The sequence below is a fragment of the Petromyzon marinus genome, unplaced genomic scaffold (genome assembly GCF_048934315.1).
Source record: "Petromyzon marinus isolate PM22_M1 ecotype Great Lakes invasive population unplaced genomic scaffold, UKy_Petmar_22M1.pri1.0 PM_G_Scaffold_66, whole genome shotgun sequence".
NCBI classification, from domain to species: Eukaryota; Metazoa; Chordata; class Hyperoartia; order Petromyzontiformes; family Petromyzontidae; genus Petromyzon; species Petromyzon marinus.
This window is the reverse complement of record NW_027423020.1, coordinates 1,130,032-1,145,613: the sequence shown is the minus strand read 5'-3', so window position 1 is coordinate 1,145,613 and position 15,582 is coordinate 1,130,032. Positions and strand designations below refer to the sequence as shown.

Below are 15,582 nucleotides of genomic sequence, written 5' to 3'. Positions count from 1 at the left end.
CTTATCCATCTCTAATCCGCCACTGTGCCATCACTCCTGGCATGAATCGTCCATGCAGCCATTATTCATGAGCTGTAAAAATAATAATGTACAGCCTTTAGTCAATCCACTGCTGAACAACATACAGCGGTATACAACAACATACCTGTCCTGGGCCTTCCCAAGGTCAACTCAGCCTTAAATATCTGACTGATGTCGTGTGTGAACATCAGCACTGGGGAGACAAAGGTGGCGAGGCCATGCTGCAGATGACACCACAATTGATGTGCTATGCTGGTCTTTATAGGTGCCTGCAGTCTGCATGTGGCTCTGTGGTATATTAAAAGCCAAGTAAGAGATCTGGGTATTTGTTTGCTTGATGTATGCGCTATGCAATGTCAGACTGAAGCACACATTAACATGAATAATAAATGTAATTTAACATTTATATACAGCCTAAAACCAAAACAACAGTGAATCTTCACCCACTCACCACTCACTCACCACACTGCAGGTCACAACAACACTCACTCACTACTCACTCACCACACTGCAGGTCACGACAACACTTACCCACTCACCACCCACTCACCACACTGTAGGTCACAGCAACACTCACTCACCCACTCACTCACCCACTCACCACACTGCAGGTCACACCAACCACTCACCACACTGCAGGTCACAACAACACTCACTCATCCACTCACCCACTCACTCACCACTCAGGTCAGGACAACGCTCCCTCACCCATTCACCCAGCCACTCACTCACCACACTGCAGGCCAAGATGATGATGATCATCATGTCACTTGCGGTGGACTGACAGAGTGATGTGAGAGAGACAGAGAGAGATTAAATGAAAGCCATTTCATTTAATCTCTCTCTGTCTACTCGTATTTAGATGGATTCACACTCTGTTGATATTCTCTGTCAGACACTCAGATATCTCTCTCTCTATCAATATAGATGGATATTTAAAAAAAAACCTGCGTGTGACGCTGTTGGGCCACAAGGGCTGTTAGAGAGGCACCGATGGAAGCTCCCACACCCGTCCGCCTTTGTCTTCCCAACTGCGGATATTAAAAAAAAAGTTTTTTTTTTACTCCACCCGCACTGAAGGCCAAGGGGCGCTCTATGGGACTCACAGAACCGGTTCCGACACCATTCGCCACTGATGACAGCCGTGGTCAGTAATGGAACTGCTCTTAGTAGAAGCTGCTGCTGGGTTCGTGGAGCGTAGATGCGCTAACCACTGCGCTACCGCTCCCCGTACACACACACACATATATAAAACTACACGCGTGTCTATTCGTACTTCATGTGTACATGACGTTATCATCATGCACACTCGACGTGGTCAATCCACTGCTGGATGAAGTCTCCGTGGGCTCCATGCTACAGCCATATCCCACCATCCTGCCAAGCGACACACACACACAAATATAATAATTATTATTTTTTTACTTAAAACTTTCGTCAATGCCGACATTCGTAATTCTGGGTTGTTTCGGTAAAGTCACGTAGAAGGAAAATACAAAATAAGTTTGAAATTAAAAATAATAAATTTAAAATAATAAAAGCTGTTCCTTTAGGTCATTCGGTAAAGTCACGTATAAAGGTTTAAAGGAAATAACAAAAAAAAGTTGTAAGTCTAAAATTGTATTTCTTACACTTGGCCAAAAGAATGGGGGAGGGGGGTATCGCGTGATTTCAAGAGGACATTTGGAAACCATATAAAGTAACACAGACGGTCGCGGTCTGTGTTGCTTTATATGGTTTCCAAATTTTTCTAAAACCTGTTTGATTTAGTGTGCTCCTCTGTGTATATATCTGCAGTTATGTGTTTCCTCTCTCTCTTAAATTTAGCTCTTCTGTACCTGATGATTGCTTTTGTTGCAATCGAAACGTCGTATGCTATTATGTAATTTTATTATTTCTTATGCCTACGTGACTCTACTGAATGTTATTAATTAGGAACGGGGGCGTGACCAAGGGCGGAGCCTGAAAAGGGGGCGTGGCCAATGGATGGTCCTGGAAAGGGGCGTAGTCAAGGGGCGGGGCCTAAGGAGGGGCGTGACCAAAGGGCCACGCCCACGAAGGCCGAGTCCCAGGAGCGATGGCGTCTGTTCGCCGTCTCTGAGAAGGATTCCGCCGGCTCCGACCGCGGCTCCTCGGCGTCGGCCTCTTCGGTCTCCGCTCTTTGCGCAGCAGGTAGAGTGTCACGACGAGGAGCTGTCCTCGTCACCATTGCATCGTCATCCCCGTGGAGTGTGTGTGTCTCGTTACCCGTGGTGGTCACCACACACACGCGGCACGCAGTAGTGAGCTGCTAGATGCCAGCCAAGAGCAGCACAAAGTGGAGCCCTCTCTCTCTCCATCTCTCTCTCTCCCTCTCTCTCTCGCCCTCTCTCTCCCTCTCTCTCTTTTTTTACGATCAGAAGAAACAAGGAGATGCTCGGTGTAGTCGGCTCTTTGCTCCGTTCATCATTTCGGTTTTTTTGTGTTTTTTTAATGCTTTGCTTTATATAAACCACCCCCCTTTTAAGTGAAAGACCCAAAAAAAATGTCTTTCCCCTTCCCTCTCTCTCTCTCTCCCTCTCTCTCTCCCTCTCTATCTCCCTCTCTCGCTCTCTCTCCCTCTCTCTCGCTCTCTCTCTCTCCCCCTCTTTCTCTCTCTCCCTCTCGCTCTCTCTCCCTCTCTCTCGCTCTCTCTCTCGCTCTCTCTCCCTCTCTCTTTTTTTACGATCAGAAGAAGCAAGAAGATGCTCAGTGTAGTCGACACTTTGCTCCGTTCATCATTTCGTTTTTTTTAATCTTTGCTTTTTGTAACCCCCCCCCCCTTTTAAGTGAAAGACCCAATTTTTTTACTTTTTTTCCCCTTCCCTCTCTCTCTACCCCCTCTCTGCCCCCCCCCTCTCTCTCTACCCCCCTCTCTGCCTCTCCTCTCTCTCTACCCCCTCTCCGCCCCCCCCCCCCTCTCTCTCTGCCCCCTCTCTTCCTACTCCATTTGGCTCTCTATCGCTCTCTATTTTCTTTATAACTACGACAAGTGCTGCACCTGCACGCAGCCCTTCCCACAGTCAAACGGCCTCCGACGGGTAGCTCAGATCTGCATGCAGAGCTCTCCGTCATCTGCCACCGAGCACACGGCCTCCTCCAGCGCCCACTGCTCCTTGAAGGCCGGCACGGCGTGGGTCAGCCGGGCGTGGCGGAACTCCAGCCACACCCTGGCTCCGACTAGAGCGCGGAAGATGCCCAGGCTGCTGGCCGGACGTTGCCCCTCCAGGGCCACCTTCCTCGCCCTGTATATGGCGAGCTTGGCGTAGCCGAAGAGCACGTTGACCAGCCCCTGAAGATGTTGGGGTCCGTCGCCCTTCGGGTATCCAAAGATGAGGACCATCGGGGAGAAGTGGAGGCTGAACCTTAGGAGGATGTTTCTCAGGACCTTGAACAGCGAGTCCAGGCTCTTGCACTCCACGTATTGGTGCGCCACCGTCTCCACTTTACCGCAGAACCGGCACTCCGGGGACGTGTCGGTGAAGCGCGCCAGGAAGACGTTGGTGGTGACGGTGCCGTGGGCGATGCTCCAGCTGAGGTCGCCGATGCGGTTGTGCGTCGGTCTGCAGTAGAGTTGCCTCCAGCGAGGCCTCTCCGGAGAGACGCAGGGCAGGGCTTTACTCCAGGCATGGTCCTTGTGGCTCCTCAGGGTGTCCTGTTGGTGGAACCGGACCATGTAGGAGTAGAGCACCTTCCTCTTTACATTTGCGAAGGCCACCTCCGGTAGGTCTTCTAGCCGGCACAGGTTGTGATCCGCCTTCGTTTGTCGGCATTGGCGATGCAGTGGCACGACTGAGAGCTCCGGTGGAGGGGGATCGAGAGGGGCCTCGTCATCCCCAACGCCGATGGGGGGCGTTCTCCCCGCTGCCGCTGAGAAGGCCCCTTTGGCTTCGGCCAGGATCCAGACAACCACCCGGAGCGACTGCAGCCCTGTCTTTGCGGCCACGTCTGCTGGTCCGAACCACCGGCCCCTTGTTTCAGGCTCCACAAGATCTCCCATCCTGGTGAGCCGCGCGTTGGCGAGGCGCCTCTCTATGCCAGGGGTGGTGGTGGTGGATGGCAGCTTTGTCTGTGGGTTCCTGAGGATCGGTTCGAAGACCAGATCCTCGGCCGATTGCAGTTGGTTCAGCCTCCTGACGGCGAGGGAGCTCCATGTCTGCAGGATGCTTCTGTAGAAGGGTGGCAGCTGTCCCAGTGGGAGGCCCTGCAGGTCCATGTAGAATAGTTACTTGGAGCACTGCAGACCCCCCAGCTGTTTCAGGAGGAAGGAGGCCGTGACGCTCCAGGCGGGTGCAGGGGCGGCGTGCAGGAACTTTTGCGCTGCCTGCAGTCGGAAGGTGGCCAGCTGACTCCGCACGCACACCAGCCCATGACCGCCCTCGTCCAGTGGCAGGGCCAGGACCCCAGCCGCGACCCGGTGTCCTCCACCCGACCAGAAGAAGTCGAGGACTCGCTTCTGAAGTGCGTTGACGAGGCTCATGGGGGGGTGCAGGGAGAAGAGTCGGTGCCACAGCATGGACGTCACCAGCTGGTTCACCACCAACGTCTTTGTCCTGAAGGTGAGGAACTTGCACAGGCGACTCCAGGTGGCCAGCAGCTCCTTCACCTTCTCCAGCTCGACCCAGTTCCTCTGCGGTGGTTCCTCCTCTGGTCCGAGGAACACCCCCAGGTGGTGCAGCGATGTTGTGCTCCAATTGATGGCTTTTGCCTTCTCGGGACACTCGGTCATGTCCCACGCTCCAACCAGCAGGCCGCTGCACTTTTGCCAGTTCATCTTTGATGAGGAGGCTTTCGAAAAGACCTCCTGGCACTCATGCAGCAGGGCGACATGAGCCAGGGAGCGCAGGATGAGGAGGACGTTGTCGGCGTATACCGTCAGGACCAACTTGACGCTTGGTTCCCTCAGCACCAGGCCGCTGAGTCTCCGCCTTATGAGATTCAGGAAAGGCTCTAATGCCAGGGCATAAAGTTGGCCCGACAATGGGCATCCGTGTCTCATTCCTCGCTCGAATTTGACCGGGGCAGTGAGGGCGCCGTTGATCTTGATCATGCACTCCGCCTTGGTGTAGAGTAGGCGGATCGTTCGGACAAAGGCATCCCCAAAACCCAAGGTCTTGAGGGTTCCCAGCAGGTACTTGTGGTCCACTCTGTCAAAAGCCTTTTCCTGGTCAAGAGCAAGAAACGCAATTGGGATGCCCAACCTCTGGGACACCGCGATGAGGTCCCTGACCAGGAAGATGCCGTCGTGGATGGTTCGTCTGGGGATGGTGTAGGACTGGTCCCCGTGTACGACTTGTGCAATCACCCCTTTCAGTCGCAGGGAGAGAGCCTTCGTCAATATTTTGTAGTCTGTGTTCAGGAGGGAGACCGGACGCCAGTTTTGTAGGTGCCTCAGGTCTCCGTTCTTGGGAAGCAGAGTGAGCACCGCCCTCCTCCAAGACTGAGGCATCACCCCAGTGACTGAGGCTTCCTCCAGCACCTCTCTGTAGTCCTCCCGCAGGGATGGCCAAAAAGCGGCGTAAAATTCCCCTGTTAGGCCGTCTAACCCTGGGGATTTATTTGGGGCCAGTCCTCTTACAGCTGCGTCAAGGTCAGTCCTGGTGAGCTTTTGCTCTAGCAGCTCTTTCCCGTCTTCCCCCAGGGTGGGTAGACCACTCCATGCCTCCGCCTGGGCCGGTTCTGATGTTTCTTCAGGGGAGAACAGGCTGCCGTAGAAGTCTCTGATGATGGTCGACTTCTGCTGGAGTTCGTGCACCAGGACACCGTCACCATCAAAGAGGAACTCCATGGATTTGCGTCTCCCATTCTGCCTCCCGAGGGAGTAGAAAAGTGGGGATCCCGTGTCGAGGTCCGTGATGAGCTTCACCCGGGATCGCACAAACGCTCCCCTCGTCTGCTCCTCATGTAGCCCTTTGAGACGCTCCCTATTCTCCTCGTATTCTTGGAGAAGAGCAGGGTCGCTGTCCTCGGCGAGGCGACCCTCCAAATTGAGGACTCGGGCTTCCATGTCGGTGATGTCCGCGTTCTTCAGTCTGGTGCTCCCCCAGGTGTATTGTTGGCAGAACAGCCTGGTGTGCACTTTGCCCATATCTCTCTCTCTCCCTCCCCCTCTCTCTCTCTCCCTCTCTCTCTCCCTCTCTCTCTCCCTCTCTCTCTCTCTTTCCCTCTCCTTTTTTTAGAATTCGGTGTTTGATGGTCTGCAACCTTTTATACATCTTTAAATGAAAATAACTGAAAGTTACAATCTCCTGTATACATTGGCAAGGTTTGTTATTCGAAAAACACGACTTGCACGAAATGCTATTTTTTTTTTACTCGCGGCTCGTAACTGTAAAGTAAATTGTGACAAGCAATTTGGCAGTAGACTCGCAACGATTGAGGGTTGAGTCTTCTCCATGTAGAATTATTCAGCGGGAAAGTCTGTCAAGTACTTCTTTAGCTCGTCAGCCCAATGGTTTGTCCATCAGAATTTTCTCGAGGGCGTCGTTCACGACGGACGCGTTCCCTGGTGATGGCTCTCGTCACGACCGCGAGCTTCTCCAGGGACTCTGAGACCGAGGAGGACGCATTCCCTTTAAGAGTGTGCCCCTAATCTCAGCTCGTTACCTGTATAAAAGACACCTGGGAGCCAGAAATCTTTCTGATTGAGAGGGGGTCAAATACTTATTTCCCTCATTAAAATGCAAATCAATTTATAACATTTTTAACATGCGTTATTCTGGAATTGTTTTGTTGTTATTCTGTCTCTCACTGTTCAAATAAACCTACCATTAAAATGATTGACTGCTCATTTCTTTGTCAGTGGGCAAACGTACAAAATCAGCAGGGGATCAAATACTTTTTTCCCTCACTGTACATAGGCGTTAAGACAAAATCCCTGCCGAGTACAGTGTAGCTTCACTGTAATACAGTAGGCGACACTGCTAATGTAAATGGCTCCGTTGTGATCAGGGGAACCAAGTGTGTGGGATTATTTTCAGCAGTGTGAAATGCACTGCACGACGACTCCACTGCAGCAGCATACTTGAAATTGGTTTTGGCTAATCAACGTTGATATAAATGGTGCAATGTATGCTCAATTAAAAAAAAGTGTTGTCAAATATCAGACTGGCCCAGTCCGGAATGGTTTTTGAAACTCGTGAATGTTTATATGTATTGAAGACTCTGAATGCATTGTGTTTACTGCCAATACCAATTAGGACATGTATGCATGCCATTACTACAAAACTTCATTAGTTTGGGACAATGATTAGCCAAAGTTAAACCCCTGCAACTCGTGTTTTCAATTATTTGCTTTTTCGAAGAAACAGTTAACAGTTAAGCCCAACAATTGAAACTATTAAAAAAACACATACTTTAGAACAGTAAACACAACAAAGTCTTGCTTCTGATTCAATGCATTCTATCAAGATCGCGGGTTTATTGAAGACCAATTTTCGAAGTAAAGTCTGCGCGGGAATTAAACGATACAATTGACAACATACCTACCCCCAAGTGAAATTTAAAATCAATAAAAAAAACACCAGCTTCTCCTCCCCAGTTGCAACAAAGTGATAGATGTGTATGCAGAGGAGACGGTTGACAAGAGTTTAACTCGTTGGTGGTTTGTTCATCGTGGCAGGGCGCTGAGAGCCATCTCCTTCATCCGGCGCCGGCTCACGGTGAAACGACCACGAGTCCTGTTAAAGCTGTCACCATAGGGGGTCACAAAAACAAGTTTTCAAGTTTCAAGTTTTTCAAGTTCCATTTATTAGGTATAGCCCTGTGAGCCATGCGGCTCTTAAGTCGGGTGCAACCGCAAACACACAAAATATGAATCTACATCGCAGAAAACTATTACACCACAACCAGACCAAAATAAAGCTACAAAAACAATGTAACTACAGTCATCATAGGAACTGTGATTTAAAATTTAACAATAAACGACATACATAACACGTACGACAAAAACCTGCAGCCATAGCTGGCAGCACGACACTCCCAGTGTATGATGTGTGAGTGAGTCAGCAGCAGCGTGAGTGAGTGTATGATGTGCGAGTCAGCGTATGATGATTGAGTCAGTATTAGCTTTTTTTTTAGGATCCAGAACTAATTTATATTTGTCCAGGAAAAGCCTGGCTGGGTCTCAAGCTAAACGATGCACATTCGCGAACAACGAAACCTCCCATTAGCAATGTATGAAACAAACCCATTTTTTATGACGATTAAGGCACTGGAGAGCAAGAGGAGGCAGTGGTTAAAACAAAAATCTAGATTTTTAAAAAAAGATTTATGGAGCTGTTAATCAGAACAAAGGATGTGTTTGCATTTTAGTCAGAGTTAACTTTAAAAAAGAGCAAATGAGACGTGGAAACCAAGTACATTTGTTGGTAATGATTAATAATTTGGATATATATAAACTCCCAGAAAACAAATTGTACGTGCTAATGTAAGATATTATTTTCATGTAATAATATTCACTGAAAAGTTACATTTGCTCTTGTGCCAGTTTAACTAAAGCTTTGTATACAGCAGTGGACTATTTAACACATGCTGACTGATTTCTTACTATAAATGTGCTAGCTTTGAATCATACATTATTTTAACATCAATACATTTCTTTAGAACCAGCGACACAGACAAGCCTTTACCTCTGTTAAGAAGCAAAGCATGTTTTGATTTTAAGCCTTAGTGACTGCAGGGATTCATATTCTTGGTTCTTTCGGTAAAGTAGAAGGGAAACAATAAAATAATAAAAATATAAAACAATAAAATGATCACGACGTTTCGACTGCAACACAAGCAATCATCATCAGGTGTTTTCACAAGTCGAAAACGTCGTGAGAAAACACCTGATGATGATTGCTTGTGTTGCAGTCGAAAACGTCGTGAGAATTGTATTGTTTTATATTTGTATTCTTTTATTGTTTCCCTTCTACGTGGTGACTTTACCGAAAGAACCAAGAATATGCAAAGCATGCTTCTGCTTCAACACATTCTGGCTACTTCTTTTCGAGGGCTTTCTCCACTCCACTGAAGAAGATCTTTTGTAGCTTCTCATCCGAGTCTACAAACCCATCGCCGTTGGCCTTGGAGTGGAGAAGTTTCCCTCCCACAATCTGCACCTCCTGGAAGACAGTCTGTGTCGGGGTCCCCTCACCAGTTATCTCTCCAGGGAACTCGGTTGCAAGTTCATCCTTGAGGTGGTGAAACCGACTTCGGTACCCTCAGGCGCCAACAATAAACGATGTGTATTTTGAGCGGCATAGCTGCTGTAGAGGTGGTTGAGGCCGAAACGCCTGTTCTGCACCGTCACTGAAACCGCGTCTTATCTCCCTCGCTCTCTCCCTCTACCCTCTCTACTACCACCACTATCACTACTACTACCACCACTATCACTACTACTACCACCACTATTACTACCACTACTACCGCCACTATTACCACTACTACTACCACCACTATTACTACTACCACTAACTACCACTACTACTGCCACCACTCTTACTACCACTACTACCACCACTATTACCACTACTACTACCACCACTAACTATTACTACTACCACCACTATTACTACTACCACTACTACCACCACTAACTACCACTACTACTGCCACCACTCTTAATACCACTACTACCACCACTATTACCACTACTACTACCACCACTAACTACTATTACCACCACCACTATTACTACCACCACTAACTACCACTCTTACTACCACTACTACCACCACTATTACTATTACTACTACCACCACTAACTACTACTACCACTACTTCCACCACTAACTACTACCACCACTCGTACTACCACTACTATTACTGTCACTACTACCACTACTATCACTCACTGTTTGCTGCTTCTGTCAGCAGCGAAGTGCCACATCAGCTGATATCGTCCGACAGCGAGTAATGTGGTGTAAAATAATGTAGTATTTAAGTAAACATGAATTGTTAAGTGAAAAATGTGAAGTTTAAGTTAGTGTAATTTGGTGTTTAAGTTCTAATTTAGTGATAAAGTGAACAGTATGTGCATTGAGCCTCCCTCCACAACCTCTGTCACGTACCAAATGGAACCTACCAAATCCTCCTTCACCTGCAGTGCTGGTTACTACAGGACGTGTGGGGGGCCTTCAAGACGTGTGGGGGGGCCTACGAGACGTGTGGGGGGGGGCCTACGAGACGTGTGGGGGGGCCTACAGAGAGCCGCTGTGCCGCTACGACGCCCTCACGCTGCACGACGGCGGCACGGCGGCGGCGCCGCGGCTGGCGCGCTACTGCGGCGCGGCGCCGCCCGGCAGCGTGCACTCGACGGGGCCCGCGCTGCTGCTGCGAATGCAGCAGCAGCGCGGGCCCGCGCAGCCCGCAAGATGGCCACCTGAGGCGCGCGCGGCCAGCAGCGGCTGGCGAGGCCGTTTGTGAGGGGGCCGAGGGAGCCGACGGAGGGGGCCGACGGAGCCGGGGGGGCCGGGGGGGGCCGACGGAGCCAGGGGGGGCCGACTGAGTCGGGAGGGGGCGACGGAGCTGGGGGGGGGGGGGCGACGGAGCCAGGGGGGGGCAACGGAGTCGGGGGGGGGTGACGGAGCTGGGGGGGGCCAACGGAACCAGGGGGGGGGCGACGGAGTCGGGGGGGGGGGCCGACGGAGCCAGGGGGGGGCCGACGGAGCTGGGGGGGGGGGCGACAGAGCCAGGGGGTGGCCGACGGAGGGGGGGCGGGGCCGACGGAGCCAGGGGGGGGCCGACGGAGGTGGGGGCGGGGCCGACGGTGTCGGGGGGGGCGACGGAGCCGGGGGGGGCGACGGAGCCGGGGGGGGGGGCCGACGGAGTTGGGGGGGGGCCGACGGAGCCAGCGGGGGGGCGATGGAGCCGGGGGGGGGGGCGACGGAGCTGGGGGGGGCCGACGGAGTCAGGGGGGGGCGGGGCGACGGCGCAAGCAGAGGGAGCCGACACTGACTTCTCACACCATGCACTGACTCACTCACACACCATACACTGACTCACTCACACATCATGCACTGACTCACTCACACACCATACACTGACTCACTCACACCATGCACTGACTCACTCACACACCATACACTGACTCACTCACACCATGCACTGACTCACTCACACACCATACACTGACTCACTCACACATCATACACTGACTCACTCTCACATCATACACTGACTCACTCACACCATGCACTGACTCACTCACACCATGCACTGACTCACTCACACATCATACACTGACTCACTCACACACCATGCACTGACTCACTCACACCATGCACTGACTCACTCACACATCATACACTGACTCGCTCACACATCATACACTGACTCACTCACACATCATACACTGACTCACTCACACCATGCACTGACTCACACCATGCACTGACTTTCTCACACATCATACACTGACTCACTCACACCATGCACTGACTTTGTCACACATCATACACTGACTCACTCACACATCATACACTGACTCACTCACACATTATGCACTGACTCGCTCATCATGCGCTTACTCACTCACACATCATATACTCGCACAACCACTGACCCATTCACTCATCATACACAGGTTCACTCATTGTTTGCTGGCTCACTCGCTCATCATACACTGACTCATCATGCGCTGACTAACACATCGTGCGCTGACTCACACATCATTCACTCACACTGCCACTGGCTCGCTCACACATCATACACTCGCTCACACATCATTCACTGACTCACTCTTCATACGCTGACTCGCACATCATACGCTGACTCGCACATCATACACTCACTCACACTGCCACTGACTCGCTCACACATCATACACTCGCTCACACATCATTCACTAACTCACTCTTCATACGCTGACTCGCACATCATACACTCACTCACTCTGCTGCTGACTCACACATCATACACTGGGAGTGTCGTGCTGCCAGCTATGGCTGCAGTTTTTTTGCCGTACGTGTTATGTATATCGTTTATTGTTCAATTTAAATTCACAGTTCCTATGATTACTGTTGTTACATTGTTTTTACAGCTTTATTTTGGTGATTCGAAAACATATGGTTAATCTAAATTGTCTTATGGTTGTTGTTGTTGGCTTGCACCACATTGATTTAACACACAGCGTTTTAATAAGTTTTTTTGTGTAGAATATTTGCTGGTTTATTCCAGGATGTTTCTGTTGCGCGTCGTCGCTTTGGGATGTTCTGTGTTCAAATTTTGTTTGTTGCGGTTGCACCCGACTTAAGAGCCACATGGCTCACAGGGCTATACCTAATAAATGAAACTTGAAACTACCACTATTACTATTACAACTACCACTACTACCACCACTACTACCACCACTATTACTACCACTACTATGATCACCACTATTACTACCACTACTATGATCACCACTACCACCACTATTACTACCACCACTACTATCACCACTAACTACCACTACTACCACCATTATTACTATCACCATGACTACCACTACTACTACCGCTACTGCCACTGCTACTACACTCTATAATAATGTGTAGTGTACTCTATACACGACTGTGCACAATTCTGAGTCACTTATAACTGCTTTGCCGTTACTTATTGCCAATTATGGACTGGGACTAATATCCTATCATCTCATAGAGTCCCTGGCACGTAATAATATGCTACACAGTGGCAGTGGGTGTCGCAAAAATGTCGATTTACTACTAATAAACCCCAATGATCCGATCATTGGGGGGGGGGGGGGGGGCGCACGTGACGTGCTGTTGTATATGTCGGGTATGAAAATTTAGATGAAAATAAAAATTAAATTAAATTTGGAAAAATGTGTAATTATCCGAAATTATGTAATTTGATGTAATTATGTGCATAAATTATGCTAATTGGAGAATCGTATAAATGTATGCGAGTATGCTAATGTGGGCAGTTATGATAATTGGGCTTTGCTTTGTTGCTCAGGGTCGTATCATCAATCGGGATCATAAAATGAATTGTATGAAGTTATGCAGGTGTGCTGTAAGTATGCTAGATTAAGCTCGGCTTCGTTGTCTAAGTTTGTATTATCAATCAGTATAATACGATTATTCTTGCTTTAACATTTGCTGATTATGTATTAGTGTGTATGTCAGGTCTCCAAATTCAAATCTCACCGCAGGATACAGTTATTAAGATTATTACGCATGAACTCAAGAAAGAAACACTCAAACACTTCTGTGTTTGCGAACTCTCATGCTTGGAATTACCCCCGGTACCATCGGGGAAATTTCCCTCAGTGAGCGGTACATTTAACCATCAATGGTTGCGTTGTTTCACTTTGGCAACCGCACATATGATTAATTCAACCACGTAACTCGAGCTTAGTTGGTGATAGGGAGAGTCTTTAAAACAGGCACGCAACGATATTTATACGAAAGGCAATAAAAGCAAATTATACCCCAAAGGCAAAAGTATACGTCAATAGATTCATCGGCAAGATTATATAATTAACTAAATGTCTTGGAATAAGGGTATGCGACGGGGTGCGTGCCCTCCTACGGGAGATTCTTATCTTTGGCTAAGCTTTAATTAATTCGTAGACAAGATTACATGCTAAAGAAATGGGTTTAACACGATGTTATCTCTGTGAGCGTGTAGATTCGTGACGAAGGTTTCAAAAGTTTAGTTTGTATCGATGAATCTATTGGTAATTTATGCGATTAGAAGTAAATTCTTATCACTCGCTGAGCCGCGGATGCCTTCACGGCCAGCTGATGGTTCATGCACTTTTATAATTAGTCTTCTTATTGTGTGGGTGCGTTGGATTGTCTCTTTGGTAAATTATTGTGTGAGCAGACGCCGGGTGCGTCGTGGGTTTGTGAGGGTGGGGGAGGGTATACGAACGACGGCTGGTTCCCTATCTCTTGTCTTGGTTCCCAGCTGGTGCTGGTCGGTGTGCGTGTGGGTCGAACCCACTGCGCGCTCGCTGGCGCTGACACTCTTACTCACGGGCGGCTGGTCAGGCTCTTTCCCCTGCTGGATGAGCCAAGTTGGCACAATGCTTGGCAGCTGGCACCCTTGCTTGGTGGCGCTGGTGGCGCTGCTGCGTGCTCTTGCTCCGTCTCTCTCTGGCGGTGCCGATTGCTCGTGCAGATGGTTTTCTACAAGGCTGGCTTGGCCGATGCTTGACCCTCTCCGCCCTTTTCTAGAGGTTGATTGCTTGACGCTGAGAATAACTTTCAGCGATACTCTGTCGGTCCATGCCGAACTCGGCACAGAGCATCACCTCGCCCCTCTTCTCTGCGATGCACCACACGCATTGTTGCTCTCGAGGCCATGACCCGGAGCTGGCTTGCTGTCCTCTTCCGAGCTGCTGTGTGTCTTCTTGTCGAGCTGATGGTCGCCGTCTTCTGCCGCTGGTAGCTGCGATAGTGATGCATGGCCCGTGTCTCTCTTTTTATGCCAAAATTTCTTTCTCTGCTCGCCTTCTTCACAAAGGACCGGAACTTCCTTTGATCTCGCTCTGTGTTGTGGTGGGGGGGGGGTGTCAGTGTGTCCGTGTGTGTGTGTGTCATTTATTAAGCCATCTGTGTCTCTCCCCAAGCCATCTTTTCATCCGTGGAACACAGATGCCCCCCTGCAATAAAAGAGTAATTTCCCTCGCTCTGGGCGTTACATTCCTTGCTATCCCGTGCTGCGGGAAGACAAAGAAGGTTGGGAGGCTCTTTTCCTATGGGATACAGTTTATCTTGGTTGTGTAAGTTTTACCTATTTCGCCTCATCTCTTCCGGATAACCCTCGGTTCAATACTGCATAATGATTATTTGGTTTGTTTCCCAAGATTTGTGATTTAACATTATCATCACGTATTTCTCAGGGTAAATTTTTTCTCCACCGTCTGTATCCTGGGTTTGTGCTGTTTGTTCTCGAGTTATTGTTAGTATCTGATATCCCCAGGATAGAGGATTCGTTTTGGCTTAGGAATAACCCTGACTGCTAGAATTATTCTTGATGCTTCGGTCAGGTGTAGAAAATTATTAAAGGTGAAAATAACATTAGTATTGAATTAATAAATGAGTAATGATCCACTGATGTAGATTGTGGCTTGGTTTTTAATTGGAGTGAGTGTGAGGATCGATAATGTTAGCTTCATCTTTGGTCGCTAAGTTTTGGAATTTTTACCATTTAGCAGAAGCATGAAAAAATTAACCAAAACGAAACGCCTGTTTGTTATCCTTCGTCCGGGGGGGGCGTGTGTGTTTTTTTATTTGACTTTATGACTGACCGTTTCCGTTGGTGGGAGGGGAGGGTGTTATTATCTTTGCGAGAGTGATAAGACAGCTGCTCGAAAGGAGGGGGGGGGGGTTCCGTTTGTTTGTGCTCCCAGTGACCCCGCGAGTGATTATATGAAAAAAAAATATTGGCAAAATCATTAATATCAAAAACAAAAAATGGAAAAAGGCCTATATATGCAACAGTGCCACCCGAACCCCCACTGGCTCCGCCACTGCGAACGAGCGACTGTTGAGGAGTAATTTGGCCGCCGCAAATGTCCACGTTGGGAATGGGTCTCTGGAAAAGGTG

The 15,582-nt window shown here is 49.2% G+C and overlaps 1 protein-coding gene and 1 pseudogene across 1 annotated transcript in view; one reads left to right on the top strand and one right to left on the bottom strand.

Annotated features, from left to right (window-relative positions):
- Positions 1-2,076: 2,076 nt before the first annotated feature.
- LOC142919888 (protocadherin Fat 3-like) overlaps positions 2,077-15,582 on the top strand; it is a 51,920-nt gene continuing 38,414 nt past the window's right edge. The window contains exon 1 of the mRNA XM_076062564.1: positions 2,077-2,193. The gene's annotated coding sequence lies outside the window, so the exon portion shown is untranslated. The remainder of the gene's footprint in view (positions 2,194-15,582) is intronic.
- LOC142919885 (selenoprotein W pseudogene) lies at positions 8,990-9,330 on the bottom strand (annotated as a pseudogene).